Raw genomic sequence first — 19,531 nt, 5'->3', positions numbered from 1 at the left:
CATATAACATAAAATGCTACATGCATTTTGAGCACTCAATAAATATGCATTAAGTGACCCCAGTAAAAGTTTCTTGCTAAAACCTCAGACAACTAACACTTTCCTATTGTTGGAATAATGGTCTTTCCTCCTGCTTCCAGTGTTAAAATATGAGTGGACTATATTTAGAAATACTAAAGTACAAAGTTCACTTCCTGTTTTTCTCCCTCTGACCTTGCTCTTCTAATCCACTCTTTATTGATCAGTCTATTTCATCTGCCTCTGTCATTTCACTCTTGTTGACAAATGAATCAGAATTTTTTTGTAATCCCTTGCTCTCGTCGCACTGATTCTGTCCTAGAATCATTTTACATATGAGGAAACTGAAGTTCAGAAAGGATAAGTAGCTTACTTAGGTATCAATATTTGGCAAATTGTTGACCAAGTAGGAACCTAAAACTGACTCTAAAATTGTGATGACTACTCCATGGTATTTCCCAGACAGGGGGTCTGGCATGAACCAAAAGTCATGTATGCAACAAGTATGGTGCAAATTAAAGTGAATCTGACATTGTTATAAGGCTTTCATTACATATGAATTTAAAAATATACCTAACTTTTGTTTTGTTTTTAATTCAGAATGACATCTTATAAAAAGATTTATATAAAAAGTTACAAAGATGCATTTATAAACAACATTTGTAAGAAGTAAACTATAGCTTCCTTGGAGACAGCCCCTTTACAGAAGTTCCAGAGCCAAAGGAGGGGTGTACAATGTCTGAAAAAGGAATTCCAGGTGTCCAAGATGCTCACATTAGTTATGAGTGAGGACAGAGATTTTAAGATATCCATGTGTGCTTGCAAACTCAGTCTCAACATCCCTGGGGACAAAAAAAGCCCTGAAGAGATTCCAGCTGCAGAGAATAGTATCACAGCAAATGACTGATTGCATCTGCATGATAAAAACGTACAGGAACACACTCCTTCTCAGGAATGTTCATATATTCAACACATTGTAGACAGTGGAGGAAATGGGTTTGCTGGCTAACAACTAGCTTCTGATGCTGATGCGATATATAGCCTTCAATGTGACCCACGTACATCAGGTTGGCCAGAATACACTGGGCTTCATCGATGTCCATGTTTTCCACTGAATTTCCAAGCAACTAGAAAAGCATCCAGAAATAACTGGTGTGTTTAACAAGTACACTTCCTTAAAAAGATTCCTACTGGTGATTACCTTCAGCTTTTCAAGGTTAAGGAAGATACCACGGGGGGGGGGGGGGGGGTGGAGGAAGGGCTCATGCCTCATCAGAGCCTCATTCAGTAGGAGATTGCCTTCACTTACAGCTTCAGTTACTTCAACAAAGTTCATGAGATGATACTTTTTCAAATGCTCAATGGTTGGCATATGACCCAATAGCATTTTTACTGGAAATAAATATATCAGAATCATCCTTTTGTTCTTCTGATTTAAATGGTGACAGTGCTCAAAGGCACAGGATAGGTACTCCTTGGTTTGCTTAAAGCCACCATGGAACATGGCCTTTCATCCAACATAGTACCTGTATGTCACCCTCTGCACTGTGTTATAATCATCTTTCAGGTCTGAGCTGTCCATAGCTCAGATGAGCGGTTTACACAAATGGAGTTTGTTGATTTATTATTATTATTAAATCCTCACCCTAGGAGTGAGGATATTTTCCCATTGTTTTTAGAGAGTGGGGAGAAGGAGAGAGAAACAACAATTGAGAGAGACAGATCAACTGGTTGTCTCCCACATGCACTCCGACCGGGGGCAGGATCCAACCTGCAACCCAGGTATGTGCCCTTGACAGGAATTGAACCCACAACCCTGCAGTGCACAGGTCATTGCTCTACCCACTCAGCCTGCCAGCCAGGGCAAGTTTGTTGATCTTAAAGTAAAACTTGAATAACTGATTCACCAGAAATAGCATCCCCCACTTCCTCTATACCAGCACAAGTGTCACTGGCACAGACAGGAAAACAGCTCATCAACAATTCAGCTGCTTTTACCAACATTTCCCTGACTTTGCTTTTTCTTCTCTTTTCCAACTGCTGATCTGCATTACTGGCAAATACTTAAAGGTCAAGCGTTATTGCATACATGCCAGGCACAGCCCAGTTTTCGTTTTCTCCTTTGGTGAGGCCAACTGAAGCCATGGATTGGTAACATGAGGATGCTTGAAAGACACCAGCTCCACACAGGACGCCCAGTCTCTGGTGTCGATTGCTTCATAAACCAACTATAGGTAGTGATGTGCGCCAGTGACAATGCCCATCGCTGGGACCAAGTGGAGCCAAAAATATATGAATTATCCTATTATGATCATCTCAGGTCTAATTAGACAGATAGGAAAAAATTCTAAATCTATGTATACATTGTGCTTTGGTTGCATAAATGAGCAGCATGCATATTTGCATACTTTCTCCAAGTCCCGGAAGCTGTCATGTAGATGAGATTAAGAATATAGAACTAGCCTTGGCTGGTGTTCTCAGTGGTTAGAGCATCAGCCGGCACACTGAAGGGTCATGGGTTCAATACCCAGTTAAGGGCATGTACTGGTTGCATGTTCGATCCCAACGCTGGTCAGGGCACAAGCGAGAGGCAACTAATCAATGTGTCTCTCTCACATCAATGTTTCTCTCTTCGCCTCTCTCCCTCCCTTCCACTCTCTTAAAAAAAAAATCAATGGAAAAAATATCCTTGGATGAGGATTAATAACAACAACAAAAAAGAATGGAGAACTATATCTGGTCCCAAGAGATAATAGATATATACAGAAGCTAGAAATTAGCATGTTCTTTATCAGTCTAATTTTACTTTATCATAGACACTCTCACATCTAAGTAAGTTCCCACTTTATGAGAAATTATGCCTCTCACACAGTTACTCAGAGCTGAAATTCTGTGATCTCTTTCAAAAGCTGGACATCAAGAGGAGAGGGAACCAAGATGGCAGTGTAGGTGAACGCCGGTACTCGCTGCCTCCCACAATCACATCAAAATTACAACTAAAATACAGAACAACCATTATTCAAAACTGCCTGAAATCTCACTGAATGGAAGTCTTACAACTAGAGAAATAAGAAGAAGAAAGTACATTGAGACTGGTAGGAGGGGTGAAGGCACAGAACAGGCTATCCAACAACTACATGTGGCGTGTTTTTAATTGGGAGGGATATCCTGGATGCAGAGGCCTCCTGTGAGAACAAAGGGCTCCCAACCCCACACCAGACCCTTAGCCCAGAGTTCAAGAGCTTGGAAGAGAAGTACCCATAACTTTGGGCTGTAAAAAACCAACAGGGATTGTGGCTGAGTAACACGGTGGCTGCTGGAGCCCAGGAAGTTCTTACATGTCCCGCTTCCTCTGAGCTCCAGCACTGGGCAGTGGCTTTGGGGGATCCAGGGACGTACGGGAAGGACTGGGACTGTCTGGCATTGGGGCAGGAACTTGGGGTGGCTTTCTCCCAGACAAGGTGCTCGCAGGGGTCATTGTTTCTATGCTGTGACCTTCCCCGTGGCAGAGCTGACTAGTAGCCATATCTGAGTTTACACCAGCATGGCTCACATTGTTTGCTCCACCCTAGTGATTCCCTGAGACCCTGCCCCATTCAATTTGCAGCCCCACCCAAGCTGTTGGCAGTGGCTTTTCCACATGAACAGCCTGTCCTGGCTCAGGCTTCAGACTTTGCTAAAATTTCTCAAACAAGCAGCAGCTAGCATCAGCATGACCCAAACCTATCAGTAAAGGGCCCAAGACCCAGCACTAGCACCAGCCTGCCTTGCTTCACAGTTGGGCCTTGCCAGAGCACTTCCAAGCTCAATACAAGTAGCAGCCATCTGCAGATCTCTCTGTAGCTCCTGCTGGGTAGCCTCAGGCAGTGGCTGACTTTACACCTCCCAGGAGTCCCCAGAGCCAGTGCACCCAGTGGACAGCTTCAGACCATATTACATACCAGATTACAACTCTACATTTCCACAAGTCACACACTCAAGGGGAGACTCAGTGAGCAATAAAGCCCCACTGAAACAAGTCCTGCTCCATAGGGGTGTCTTCTGCATAGCAACTCTCCCACTGTAGTCATAGCTGGTCCTCACAGCCAATTGACTTAGAAGTCAATCCCTTCCAGTGATGTCAACAGCAATCAGGGCTCAACTACAATAAGACTGTGCACACAGCCCACACAGGGATGCACCTAGAGTGCCCAGCTCAGGTAAGTGGGGAGGCTAAGCCACTGGGCCCTACAGGACACCTACTACACAAGACCACTCTACCAATTCCAGGAGACATAGCAGCTCTACCTAATACATAGAAACAAACACAGGGAAGCAGCCAAAATGCGGAGACAAAGAAAACATGTCACAAATGAAAGAAATGGGAGCAAGCAAACTACTGGATAAAAAGTTCAAACCCATGGTTATAAGGTCACTCAAGGATCTTAATGAGAGCTTCAAGGGACTCAAAGAGAGCTTTAAAGGACTTAGTAAGACTTTCAAGAATCTTAGTGAGAACGTCGAAGACATGAAAAAGGACCAGTCAGAAGTTAAGCCTATACTAACTGAAATAAAGAAAAATTTACAGGGATTCAACAGTAGAGTAGAGGATTCTGAGAATCAAATCAATGACTTGGAAAATGAAGAAGCAAAAAATACCCAATCAGAAGAGGAAAAAGAAAAAAGAATCCAAAAATATGACAATAGTGTAAAGAGCCTCTGGGACAACTTCAAGCATAACAACATTCACATTATGGGGGTGCCAGAAGAAGAGAGAGAGCAAGATATTGAAAACCTACTTAAAGAAATAATGACAGAAAACTTCACCTAATTGGTGAAAGAAATAGATTTACAAGTTCTGGAAGCCCAGAGAGTCCCAAACAAGAACTAAAGAGGCCTAGACCAAGATACATCAAAATTAAAATACCAAGGGCTAAAGACAAAGAGAGAATCTTAAAAGCAGTTAGTTACCTACAAAAGAGAACCCATATGACTGTCAGCTGATTTCTCAACAGAAACTTTGCAGACTAGAAGGGAGTGGCAAAAAATATTCAAAGTGATGAATAGCAAGGACCTACAACCAAGATTACTCTACTCAGCAAAGCTATCATTTACAATTGAAGGTCAGATAAAGAGCTTCACAGACAAGAAAAAGCTAAAGGAGTTCATCACCACCAAACCAGTATTACATGAAATGTTGAAGAGTATTCTTTAAGAAGAGGAAGAAGAAGAAGAAAAAAAAGGTAAAAAATATGAACAATCAAATGGCAATAAATACATATCTATCAACAAATGAATCTGAAAATCAAAGTAAACAAACAAGAAACCTAATGAACAAAATAAACTGATGAATAGAATCAGAGGCATGGAAACATGGAACAGACTGACGACTCTCAGAGGGAAGGGGGATGGGTGGGAAGAGATGAAACAAAGATCTTATATGCATACTAGAAGCCCAGCAAGTTGAAATAGCACGACCCTGCCCACCTACGCCGGCCTTTGGTCATTATGGCGATAGGGACACAGGCCTTTTATAATATAGATATGCATTACCTATGGACACAGACAATAGGGTGGTGAAGGCCTAGGGCGGGGCAGGAACCAGGTAGAGAGGGGCATTGGGGGGATATGAGGATGACATCTGCAATACTCTCAACAATAAAGATTTTTTAAAATAAAAAATAAAAAGCTGGACATCAAATCTTTGATCAGAAACCACTATTGTAACAATCTGTATTGGAGATTTTTATCTTCCTGTATCTTTCTAAGGATTATATAATGTAGTGTGTGGACAACCATGTATTGTTATTTAATTTTTCCAGAGTATACAATTTCCTCCAATTCAATAATGGATGAATAAAAAGCAAACCCAGTCACAATACCTACTAGTAAAATGTTAAACATTCTCTCAGTGAACCTTACTCCTACACTTCAATTAACAAATGTGTATTGAGCATATAAATGGGTATGATTCATCATATGCCTTCAAAGAACTAGCAACTTAGCTGGGGTAGAAGACAAGAAACTATGTGATGAAATAATACGATGGTAATACAAAAGGTATGAAAAATGGCATGCAGGATTACATCCATGGGCTACAGAGAAAGAAAATTATATCAGAATGAATTTTAAAAGATACGCAGGACTCCCATTGTGAGAGTGAGGGAAATAAATAGAGCCTTGAGCAGAGAAAATAAGATAACAGGAAGCCTCAAGGTTGAAAATAGCATGTATTCAGAAAATATTAAGCAATAAACATAGCCAGAGTGTGGGAAAATAATAGCACATAAAACATAAAAACATAATTGTATAACCTCAGAGTTCTCAGTAATTAAAACAATCTGCTAAAATTTAATGCACGAACCCCTCAAACTACATAAATAAAAGCCCGGAGGAAGCATATCCAGCCTGGGAAAGTAAGGCACTCCACAAGTCTGATCCTCCGTAAAAGTAATAAGAAGACTGGCAAAATGCAAACTCAACTTTTTCAGAAATCTGAAAATTAACCAAAGGCTTGCAACAATCCAAGAAACATTTATCCAAGAAAAACAGCTGACTTTCAGTAAGCAGAACAAGATTTATGGCATTTTAATTCTCCCAATTCCCTTTACCCAGCTCTGTGGAAGACTTGGAAACCAATAACCTATAAGCATGATAGCTGTGAACAGCAGCAGCCCAGAAACCATTTAAGAACAGGTGAGGAGCTCCTCCAAACCCACATCTCCAAAGAACTGTCACTACTTACCCTATCTGGAAAAGCTACATTCTCAGAGCTTATCTTTATTGGACCTGAATCAGAGCACCCTCAATGTGACATTTCTATGACCAGGGCATTTGTTTAAAATATTGAGACAATTTATTTTTATTATTTCCTTTTCTTTGTAAGTTGTGTTTATTTGTATTTCTGTACCCCAAATATATGTATATTTATTTTATTTTTATTGAATTTCTTGGGATGACATTGGTTAATAAAATTATATAGTTTTTGGGGGCATAATTCTATCATTCATCACCTGTATTTTGTATTGTGTGTTCACCACCCCAAGTCAAGTTTCCTTCCATCACCATTTATCCCCCTTTACCCTCTTCTACCTTTCCTACTCCCCTTTCCCTCTGGTAATCACCATACTAGTGTCTGAGACAAATTTTAATTGAACTTTTTTGTTTATTTTTAAGATTTTTCCATTGCAATTGACATTGAATATTACTTTAGTATCAGATGTATAACATAGTGGTTACACATTTATATAACTTACAAAATGATCCCCCAACAAGTCTAGTACACCATCGTTATTACAATATTATCGATTACATTCCATGTGCTGTACTTTACATCCCCAAGACCATTTGTAACTGCCAATTTGTACTTCTTAATCCCTTCATCTTTTTCACACGTCTCCCCAAGCCCCTCCCACCTGGCAACCATCCGTTTGTACCCTGTATCTATGAGTTTCTCTTTTGTTTGTTCACTTTGGGTTTTTTAGATTCCATATATAAGTGAAATCATATGGTATTTGTTTTTCTGTTTGACTTTTTTCAGTACCCAACAAGGTTCATCCTTTTTGTTGCAAATGGTTAAGATTTCATTCTTTTATGGCCAAGTAAGAGTCTATTGTGCATAAGTATCATATCTTCTTTATCCAATCATCTATTGATGAACACTTAGGTTGCTTCCATATCTTGGCTATTGTAAATAATGCTGCAGTGAACATAGGAATGCATATATACTTCTTAATAAGGGTTTTGGATTTCTTCAAATAAATACCAGGAAGTGGAACTGAGTGATAAGGTACTTCTATTTTTAACTTTTTGAGGAACCTCTATACTGTTTTCCGTAATAGCTGTACCAATTTGCAATCCCATTCACAGTGCAGGAGGGTTCCCTTTTCTCCTCAACCAACACTTGTTGTTTGTTGATGTATTGATAATAGCTATTGTGACAGGTATGAGGTGATATCTCATTGTGGTTCCATTTCTCTGATGATTAGTGACACTGAGAATTTTTTCATATGTCTATTGGCCATCTGTATGTCCTCTTTGGAAAAATGTCTATTTAGGTCTTCTGCCCATTTTTAAAATGGAATGTTTGTCTTTTTTGGTGTTACCTGTATGAGTCCCTTACATATTTTGAATATTAATTCCTTATTGGATGTATCATTGCCAAATATTTTCTCCTACTCATTAGGTTATCTTTTCATTTTGTAGATTATTTTCTTTGCTGTGCAAAAACTTTTTAGTTTGATTTCATATGTGTGGATCTTGATTTTTTATTCATTCAGCCACACCATGTCTTTTAATTGGAGCATTTAATGCTTTTACAGTTAAAGTGATTATTGATAGGTATGTAGTTATTGTCACTTTATTATGCATATTTTGTATCTTGTTTTTTCTTCTTCAAGAAATCCCTTAACGTTTCTTGGAATACTGGTTTGGTGGTGGTGAATGTCTTTAGTTTTTTGATTGTCTGGGAAGCTCTTTATCTCTCCTTCAATTCTAAATGATAGCCTTGCTTGGTAGAGTAATCTTGGTTGTAGTTTCCTTGCTTTTCATCATTTTGAATATTTTCCCCCCAATCAGCTGACAGTCTTATCAGGCTCACTGGTATGCAGCTAACTGCTTTTCTCTTGCTGCTTTTAAGATTCTGTCTTTGTCTTTAACTTTTGGCATTTTAATTATGATGTGTCTTGGTGTGGGCCTCTTTGGATTCATCTTATTTGGAACTCTTTGGGCTTCCTGTACTAGTATGTCTATTTCCTTTGCTGGGATAGAGAAATGTTTAGTTATTCTTCAAATAGGTTTTTTAATCCCTTGCTCTCTCTCTTCTCCTTCTGGTGTCCCTATGCTGTGAATGTTGGTATGCTTGAAATTGACACAGAGGACTCTTATACTATCCTCATTTTTTGGATTTCTTCTTTTTGCTGTTCTAATTGAATGTTTTCTGGTACCTTTTCTTCTAAATCCTGATTTTGATCCTCTGCTTCATCTGCTTTACTGTTCTTTTCATCTCATATAGTCCTCATTTCAGTTATTGTATTCTTCACTTCTATCCTATCTAATAAAGATGGGATATGCAAATTGACCGTCGCTTCGCAATAAAGATGGCGGCACCCACAGCCAATAAGGAGGGAATATGCTATTGATGTGACAAAGATGGCAATGGCTGGGCTGGAACGCTTGCGTCATTGCCATGGTGATGACGCAGGTGTTCTTCCCCGCCCCGGCTGCTCTGGGACTCTGGGCAGCACGTGAAGGCAGAAGGTGGCTCTGGGCTGGAGCGAAGGCGGAAAGGCAGCTCCAGGCCGGAGTGAAGGTGGTGCTGGCAGCCAGGGGAAGGAAGGCCTATTCTTGCACGAATCTTCATGCATTGAGCCTCTAGTTTTTTAATAATCTCTATGTCCTTTTTATGTTATACCTCTTAGTTGAAATTCTCACTGAGTTCATCTATTCTTCCCCTAAGTTCACTTTAACCAGTGTTTTGAACTCTGCATCTGGTAGACTGCTTGCCTCCATTTTGTTTAGTTCTTTTTCTAGATTTTTTTCCCACCTGTCATTACATGCGGGACATGTTTCTTTGTCTTCCTATTTTGGCTGCCTGGGTTTGTTTCTACATATTAGATAGATCTGATAAGTCTCCCAGTGTTAGGAGGGTGGCTTTAGGTACTAGGTGTCCTGAGGAGCCCAATGGCACAGCTCTCTGGTCACCTGAGCCGGGTGTTCCAGGCATGTCCCTTGTGTGAGTTACATGTGCCTTCCTGTTGTGGTTGAGCCTTGACTGCTATTGGCATACCAGTGTGTGGAATTGATCCTCAGGCTGACCGGTTATGAGGACTAGCCATTACTGCAATGGATGAGCTCTTTTGTGGAGGGCTGATCCCCTAAAGTGGGATTCACTGCTGCAGGGCTCTGGTGCCTGCAGAATCCACCCTTCAGGCATGTTGTTTGTGGAGTTAATTGGGTAGTGCTCTTGTGTAGTCTGAAGCTGGCCACCAAGTTTGTTGATTCTGGGGCCTCTTGCAAGAGGCTCTGATGCACACCCAGATAAGCTGTAGCTTATGGCTGGCCTGAGGCCACCTGGTAGGAGCTACAAAGTGATTTGCAATTGGTAGCTGCCTGTGCTGGGCTTGGAGGTACCTGTGAAAGGCTATGCTGCCAAACATGGCCAGCTGCCACTAGTGCCAGACTGGGAGTCACTAAGCAAGAGGTATAGTGCATGCTGAGTCCAGGTGCTGCTTGGGGTTTGTGAACCTTTGAGAGATAGTAGGCAAGTCCAAGACATGGGCTGAGGCCACCACTTGTAACAGTCACTGAAGGAGATTCAGCCTATGCATAAGTTGGGTGGGACAGGTTCTCAGGGAATTAAGAGTGTGAGGAGTTTGATGGACACTCAGATTTGGAGCCCACCTGCACCTGCCTGCTCTGTGAGGGGAGCGTTCCACAAAGTAACAAAATAGCTGAGAGAGCTGCCCCTACGGCCCTTGTCCTGAAGTCAGACAATGCAGTTCCTCCCCCTATGTCCCTGGTACTTTCTGAGCTGCTGCCCAGTGCTAGAACTCAAAGTGAATGTGTCTATCACCAACTAAGTCCATGTGAGGGCCCTTTAAGAGGAACACCTGGGCCCTAGCTGGTTTGGCTCAGGGGATAGAACGTCGGCCTGTGGACTGAAGGGTCCTGGGTTTGATTCTGGTCAAGGGCACATGCCTGGATTGTGGGCTCGATCCCCAATAGGGGTCGTGCAGGAGGCAGCTGATCAATGATTCTCTCTGAGATCAATAAAAATATATTTTTTTTTTTAAAAAGAGGAACACCTGGGACTCCAGCAGCCCTCCATCTCAGCCAGATGGAATCCTTGCTGATTTTCACAGCCAGATGCTGTGGGGACTCCTGTTCCCAGCACTTGTGCTCTGGACTGGGGATCCAGGTGTGGAGATTATACCCCAGCTCCTCAGGGGTACCTCCAAAGCCAAGATATCCTTCCCAATTCCTAACTGCCACATGTGGGTATGGGGCCAGCCTATTTCACATCTCCACCCCTCAAACCAGGCTTGACTTAGCTTCTTTATATCCTTAGTTATAAGAGTTCTGTTGAGTTAGTCTTCAGGTGGTTCTCAATAGTGGTTGTCTATAATTTAGTTGTAATTCTGATGTGGTTATGGGAGGAGGCGAGCACAGTGTTTACCTACTCTGCCATCTTGACCAGAAGCTGAGATAATTGTTTAATTAGCTGTCTGCAGTGATAATAACAGTTGAGGCAAACAAGACATTGATCAAACACTTAAAAAACTGAGGAATGAGTTGTACATATAGGGCTTAGAAAAGCTCCAATATATTCTTGGGAACCTAGAAAACATGCACATGCCCAGGAAAGACTTGGGAAGGCTCTCACCTCTAACTGACCTTGATGTTCTGCACAAGCAGGAAGTGCAGGCTAAGGCATAGTGTAAACTGCATGATGGGAGTCAAAATACACACACACACACACACACACACACACACACACACACACACACACGTGTGCGCGCGCGCCAAGGCTGGGAGACTAATAGTTTCAAGACATTTAAGGAAATCTGTCCAATCAGTAGATGACCACTAGGCTAACCAAGCAGAGACTTCAGTGATTATACAGGACAAAGAATACAACAAACTTTGGGGGAGAAGGGTTTAATTTCCAGGGTAGCCACATTATATTATCTAAAGTGTCAATTTTCAGCCCCAGCTGGCATGGCTTAGTGGTTGGGCATTGACCTATGAACCAGGATATCACAGTTCAATTTCCGGTCAGGATACATGGCCGGGTTGTGGGCTCCATCCCCAGTGTGAGGCATGCTGGAGGCAGCCGATCAATAATTCTTTCTCATTGTTGATGTTTCTGTCTCTCTCTCCCTCTCCCTTCCTCTCTGAAATCAGTAAAAATATATTTTAAAAATAAAGTGTCAATTTTCAACAACAACAACAACAAAAAACTATGACATACATAAAGAAATAAGAAAGTATTGTCTATACAAAGGTGGAAAGGTGAAGTCAATAGAAACTATCCCTGAGGAAGCCCAGATGTTGGACTTACTAGACAAAAACTTTAAATCAAATCAGCTATTGTAAATATGTTCAAGAAAACAAAGAAGACCATATCTAAATAATTAAAGAAAATTATGAGAATTAGTTCTCACTAATAGAGAATGTCAATAGAAATACTTTGTTTTAAAAGAACCAAAGAGACATTCTAGAGTTGAAAAGTACAATAATTGAAACAAAAAATTCACTATAGGGGTTCGACAGTAGATTTAAGCTAGCAGAAAGATCAGGTAGCTTAACAGATCAATTTTCTAGTCTGAAGAACAGAAAGAAAAAAAATGAAGAAAAATGAACTGAGCCTCAGACCTGTGAGATATCATCAAGCATACCAAAATATGCATAAAGTCCCAAAGACAAAAAGATGGGGGAAATCAAATGTATATAAATAAATGGCTGAAAACATCCTAAATTCAATGAAATACATTAAACACCCAAGGAACTAGATGAAACACCAAATAGGATATACTCAAAGAGATGTGCACATAGACACATTATAATCAAACTGACAAAAGCCAAAGACAGGATCTTGAAGGCACCAAGAGAAAAGTGACTCATCTATATATATAGAAGCCTAAGTGACCAGCCAACTGGTATTAATCCAAAGTAAATTGTTTTAAAATATTAATTGTAATCACCAGGAAAATAAAGAAAAGTTGTAAAAGAAATAATAAGCTAATTAAAGTATACACTGGAGAATCCTATATAATAAAAGTCTAATATGTTAAGTGTCCGGTCGTCCAGTCGACCAATCAAAGCATAATATGCTAATGATATGCTAAGGCAACTCAACCACTGACCACCAGGGTGCAGTCGACCAGTTGACCAGTTGCTATGACGTGCACTGACCACCAGTGGGAAGACACTCTGACCAGTAGGTGAGCTTGCTGCTAGGATCGGGTCGATCAGGACTGAGTGAGATGGGACAGACACTCCCTGGAGCCCTCCCACAGTCCCTTCTGGGTTGGCCAACCTCCCACACTCCTCCCCAGGCCCGATCGTGCACTGGTGGGGTCCCTCGGGGGATGTCAGAGAGACAGTTTCAGCCTGATCCCACAGGCTGAAGGATCCCGGCCTCTACTATTTAATAAAGAAGTAGGCAGTAATGAAGGAATAGAGAAACTAAAAAGACAAGTCATATAGAAAACAAATAGCAAAATGGCAAGACATACAGAAAACAAATAGCAAAATATAAATCTGAATGGACTGATAATTACATTAAGTGTAAATGGATTAAACACTCAAGAGGTAAGAATGACAGTGCAAGTATGAATGACCTGTCAGCAGCCAAGAAACAGCTGGTCAGCTAGCAAAACTGTGAGTTCATGATGTTTTACATTATTTACCAAAATAATTCATTCAACCAATTTTCATCAAGTTTCTAAAATATATCCAGTACTAGGTAAGGCAGTGATGAAAAGATAAATAAGGCAGTGTGATACTGTGATATAATAATTATTATAGAATAAAATATAATATATTAGGTCTTCATCCCTGGTTCCTAGCACAGAGCTCTATAATCCTTGGAATTTCTTGTTATACACAATAAGTCGCTTTCAACCATATCTTGGAGGTTGAAAGGTTGCCAAAGGAACCATCCCCTAACTTCCAAGGAGAAAGGGTCTGTAGATTAAGTTAATTACCTATGGTCAACTATTTAATCATTTAGGTCTGTGTGATAAATCCTCCATAAAAAACCCTAACTGAAGAGTTTTGGAGAGGTTCTGGACTGGTGAACACAAGATACTGGGAGGGTGACATGGCCAGAGAAGGCATGGAAACTCCATACCCCTTCCCACATATCTTGCCCTACACATCTCTTCCATGTGCCTGTTACTAAGTTACAGCCTTTATAATAAAAAGTAATGACAAGACCTTTTTTCCCTCCCTTTTTAAAATATATTTTTATTGATTTCAGAGAGGAAGGAAGAGGGAGAGAGAGATGGAAACATCAATGATGAGAGAGAATCATTGATTGGCTGCCTCCTGCACGCCCCCCACTGGGGATCGAGCCTGCAACCTGGGCATGTGCCCTTGACCGGAATCGAACCTGGGACCCTTCAGTCCACAGGCTGATCTATCCACCGAGCCAAACCAGCTAGGGCTAAAGACCTTTTTTTTATTTCTGTGAGCCATTCTAGCAAATTATCAACCAGAGGAGGAGGTTGCGGAAAGCCCCAATTTACAGCCAGTTGGTATAAATTAAAGTACAGGTCACAACCTGAAACTTGCTACTGGCATCTGAAGCGAGGTGACTGAGTTCCTCCTGGTCTGTGCAGTCTGCAACTAACTCCAGATAGTTAGTGTCATAATTGAGTTAAATTATAGAACACCTAGTTGGTGTCTAGAGAGTTGGAGAAATGCTTAATGTAAGGGGAAAACCCACATATTCAGTATCAGAAGTGTTGTGCATAATGTAGAGGAAACAGTAGTTCATTTTTAGGCATGGTCCCAGACCTCAAGAAATTCCTAGTCTTGAGAAAAAATGGACCCATGAGAAATAAGTTAGAGAAAATGTGATCATAGGTACATGTACTTTAATATGGTACACGTACAAAGTACCACGGAAATAAGTAAGTAATCATGCCAACAAAAATGACATTCATCCTGAATTTTAAAGGATGAGTTAAATACTGTAATTCCTTGGGGTTCTATCACTCCCTCTTTGAGCTTTCAGCCCAGTTCTCAGCATCAGCTGCATATTATCTACCATCACATGGGAAGCGTTTTTAAATGACAAGGTCTGGCCCCACACCACACCAAGTGAATCAGAATCTCTAGAGATACTTTGATCCCCCCATCCTTACACTTTAAGAGCTCCCAAGGTGGCTTTAAATTAGTGCCTGGGTTGAAAATGGCTGACACTGACTCTATTTAGAAGAAACATAGCACAGGCCTCAACCAATCTCCTGGCAATGAGGAGGGAAAGAAAAGGCTTACAGGTGGAGCAATAGGATCTACAACAGACTTAATGTCTGGAAAGAAGAGGGTTCTAAGCTCCTTAGGGTAAAGTCCTAAAAATAGGAGTGTCTGTGTATGTGTTTGAGGGGACTAGGAGTAGAGGGAAGGGGAAGGAAAAGATAACCAAGTTTAAAGTACCAAGTATCCAGTATATTTTTATCCAACAGACACTCCTATTTTAAGGTCTTTAAAAAGAAACACATGAAGTCCAAGAAAAATGGGGACTGGATATACATCTTTGAAAACCATAAATATACTGGTGCTATTTGTAGCCATAAGAAAAAGTGTAACACACAAGGAAATTAGAGAGAACAGAGAAAAGAACGAAAAATGAAATTCTAAAGAACACCACGTTAACCTGAGAAAAAAAGAGGGAAGCATCAAGGGAAGGTTTTTGTTTTTGTTTTGGATGTGGGCTGAGAGAAAAAGGAGAATAAAGCGGGAGGTCAGAGATGCTATTCTTAGGAGGACTTCCTCTGATAAAAGAAAAGATCAGGAATCAGATAGGTACAGGCACACAGAAAAAAATGAGATCCTTGCCCTAACTGGTTTGGCTCAGTGGATCGAGTGTCCACCTGCGGACTCAAGGGTCCCAGGTTCAATTCCGGTCAAGGGCATGTACCTTGGTTGCGGGCACATCCCCAGTAGGAGGTGTGCAGGAGGCAGCTGATCGATGTTTCTCTCTCATCGATGTTTCTAACTCTCTATCCCTCTCCCTTCCTCTCTGTAAAAAAAAAATCAATAAAATATATATATATATATTTTTTTTTTTTTAAAAAAAAAAATGAGATCCTTAAGAGTTCAGGGCTCAAGGCCACCAATTTCTTCTGTGAGGTTGGAGGCAAAATAAGTAATGAAAGGAACTCAAGAGTAGGACAAATGGTTAGAGGAGAATGGTAAAAATCTATAGACAGCCATTTAGGCTTTTAGTGCATAAGAGGAACCTAAAGGGCAAGTCAAAGCATACCCAGGCAGTGAGAGTAAAGTTGGAATCCAGTTTAGATCAGCACCAGCAGCTCGCTTACATGATTGTCTCCAGCCTGCTCTGGAGATCCCTGGAGCAGGAAAAAAGCCAAGTGTTTGATTCATCCAAACTTGGAGACCATCACAGCAAATGTGGCAAGAATGGCTTGAGGCCAGTAACATTGCTCTTACAATTTTAAAAAGTCAAATTTATATTACTCTTTGAAAAATGGACTGCAGCTCTTTCCTCTGATAGCCAGAAAGTGTGTTCGGGGGCAGTTGAGGGGGGGGGGGGCAGTTGAGTGGTGGTGGTGGGGAATGAGCATGTTAATTACTTTTACTTTTAGAGAACTTGTCAGAACCGTCACTCCTAAGCATTTTTTTAAAAAAATTGACTTGAGAGAGAGAGAGAGGGCGGAAGGGAAGGAGGGAGAGAGAAACATGGATGTGCCATCGGTTGCCTCCCATATGCACTCTCACCACCGGGACAGAACAGACAACATGGGTATATCGTATGCCCAGGAATCAAACCCCACACAGGACTAGCTCCAATCAACTGAGCCACACTGGCCAGGGCACTCCTAAGCAGTGCTGATCCCTTCAGCAATTGACTCCAAGAAATCTAAACCTGATTCCTCCAAATTCTTAAAGCATGAAAATTCACCGCAGGACTGGACTAGCAGAGAGATAGACACACTAAACACTTCTTACACACAACGCTAATTTCAGCTCGGAGGTAGGGGCTCCTTCCTCCTAAAAATAGGTGGGGGCGGGGAGGAGGGGAATTATATTGCAAAGCTCACTAAGAATTGCTGACACCACCAATTAATGCAAAATAGTCTAAAACAATAAATATAAAATATAAAACAATAGACAACATAAAGATCACACTTGGAGTTCACGAATTCATCCTGCCATCACCCACACCACCCTTCAGGTAGTGGGTTATCTCTATGGATACTGGACCTCTTGCTACCACCATCTGGAGAGCAAGCGCAAAGGCCTGGAAAGGGTCTAAAAGACTAACGCGTGAGCATCCCCCATGCGCCAGACCTACTGTGTGCCAGGCTCCGGGCAAGGCGCTTTCCATGCTATGGTTGCAGCACGCTTAAAGACGAACTGAGATGTCAAAACTACAGACCTGACATACCGGAGAGTATTAACGCGACTGAAGGTTTAAGTGTAAAGGAAGAAGTGCCGGCTAAGGTGGTAGATGGAGAGTGAGGGCAGAAGAGGGGAGCGTGGAAAGGAAGGCATCGGGGAGCAAATGGCAAGACCCAGGACACCTGGGGGGGGGGGGGGGTGAGATGTAGAGAGTACGCGGTCTGAGGACAGGACAGGGGAGCCTGCAGGAGCGAAGCCCGGGTGGAGGTCAGGGCACAAGTCCGATGCCGACGGGATGACGGGGAGAGAAGGGGTTTCATCCTCGAAGGCGCACGAAGGAATGCGGGGAAGCGGGGCGGGGAGGCGGTGTCAGCCCGGCGAAGAGGAAGGGGAGAAGCTGGAGGCCCACCCCGGCGGGGGCCAGCGGGCGACCCAGAACCGAGACCCGGAAACCCTGCCCCTGGGGGAAGCGGGTGCATGCAGGGGCGGCCCGGCCACGGCGTGGGGCGCCGCGCTGGGGGGGTGGGACTGGACAACTGCCCCGGGGCAAACCGGGAGAGGGACGGGCAGAGGCGACGTGGGGCCGAGGGATGCCCGGCCGGAGGCGGCCGGGATTGCGCGCCAGGTGGGCGGCGGCGGGCGGGGAGCGGGCCGCGGCGTCCCCCTTACCTGGGATGAGTGAGGAGCCGCCGCGCCGCCTCCCCAGCATCCTGGGCTCAGCCGCGTCTCCCGCCGCCCTAGGCGGGGGCCATTCCGCCCGCCCGGGAGCCCGCCCTCACGGCCAGGCGCCAGCAGCGGCCAGCCCGGCCCGGCCCCTCAGAGCAGCGAGACGCGACCCGCGCCCGCGGCCGCCTCAACAGCGACTCCCGCAGTCGCTGCCTCCGGGCTGGCCGCCGAGCCCCGGGGCGGGCGCGGGATCACACGCCCGCGGGGATTGGCTGCCTGGGCGATGTGTCCGTCTCTCTGATTCGTGGGCTTCCCGGGCTCCCCACCGAGGAGGCGGAGCTGCGGGTTGCGCCGAGTCCCGCTGGCGCTGAGGGGCGGGGGTGGGTCTGACGTGGTGGTCGGGCGGGTGCCCCGCGTCTCCGCGAGTGCGCGCTCCTCGCGGGGACTCCCGGGGCGCCACCTGCTCCGGCGGGTTGTTGCTGGAGCAACGGTGTGCGTGGCCTGGCTGCCCGGGAGCCGGGCGGAGGTGGTTGTCCGCGCGCAGCTCCGGCCCTTTACGTGGGTGGCCTTCATCCGTGGAACCCCGGGACGGAGCTGGGAAAGGAGCTTTTTCGGGAAGCCCCCCTCTCTGCCCACTGCTTCACAGACCGACCATGTGCCCGCTACTAGCAGAGGAGCTTTCATCTCATAGGACGTAACTCACACATGCAAACAGATTCCAACTACATTCCGTGCCACACGAAAGGGTACATGAGGGAGCAAATTCTGCCCCCGTTACAGGGGAGCGGAACTGATCCCTGGAAGGAAGAACTGAAAGCTAGGAAAGGAGAAAAGGGCAGAGAGGGAAGGGAGAGGTCGGGGAAAGGGCTGAACTATCACAACGGAAAATTAACTGTTCACGTTTATGATTCCTTCTGTGAAAATGAATAAAAGGAGCCTTGGCCATAGCTCAGTTGGTTAGAGCATTGTCACCACCATATGCCAAGGTTGTGGGCTCCATCCCCATTCAGGGCGCATACAAGAATCAACCAATAAATGCATAAATAAGTGGAACATCATCAAATGTCTCTTCTCTCTCTCTCTCTCTCTCTCTCTCTCTCTCTCTCTCTCTCTCTCTCTCTCTCTCTCATTTAAAACGAAGTAGGGAGACCCTGAAGAAGGAGTGCGCAGGCACTAACCACTCACTGCACCTTGCAGACTCCCAGAGGAAGGAGCTAATGGTTCTCACAAGGAAGAAGCATACTTTACTACTCCAACCAGCGGGAGGAAGATTTTCCCCTCGCCCAGCAACAGCCCAGCCAATGAACAGCCATCACCACCCTGAACTCTGGAGCTCTTCTCATGGACTTTCCTTCACAACATTCTCTCCGAACTTCCTTTTCTTTATAAGGGTCTTCTCCTTCGTTCTCTTGCCTGTGGTTTGCCATAGCTTGCATGTCCTGAATTGCAGTTCCTCTACTATTCCTGAACAAACCCATTTTGCTGGTAAAATAACATTTTTATTTTTAAGGTTGACACTTCCTACAGGCATATATCCATACCAGGTTCTGTCAAACAATTATTTCAACTCTATGAACATAGATTGGAGAAAGCATGCACTTAGGACTCTAACAGCTGTGTTCAAACTTGCTGTCTACCATCCTGGAAGTTCTGTTATCTATAGAATGAGGTCTATAAAATATGTACCTTAGAGAGTTACTATAAAGATCCAATGAGGTCCATACAAAGACTTGTGCAGTAATGTTCATAGCAGCATTCTTCATAATAACCAATA

The 19,531-nt window shown here is 43.4% G+C and overlaps 1 protein-coding gene and 1 pseudogene across 1 annotated transcript in view; both read right to left on the bottom strand.

The window, feature by feature from the left end:
- The window catches only part of TPST1 (tyrosylprotein sulfotransferase 1), an 82,752-nt gene extending 64,770 nt beyond the window's left edge, over positions 1-17,982 (bottom strand). Inside the window, exon 1 of the mRNA XM_059693365.1 lies at positions 17,761-17,982. The gene's annotated coding sequence lies outside the window, so the exon portion shown is untranslated. The remainder of the gene's footprint in view (positions 1-17,760) is intronic.
- Positions 985-2,282, bottom strand: LOC132232356 (PCI domain-containing protein 2-like; annotated as a pseudogene).
- Positions 17,983-19,531: the final 1,549 nt, after the last annotated feature.

This window comes from Myotis daubentonii, chromosome 4 (genome assembly GCF_963259705.1).
Source record: "Myotis daubentonii chromosome 4, mMyoDau2.1, whole genome shotgun sequence".
NCBI lineage: Eukaryota > Metazoa > Chordata > Mammalia > Chiroptera > Vespertilionidae > Myotis > Myotis daubentonii.
The sequence above is the reverse complement of the archived record's forward strand: the minus strand, read 5'-3'. Positions and strand labels throughout refer to the sequence as shown.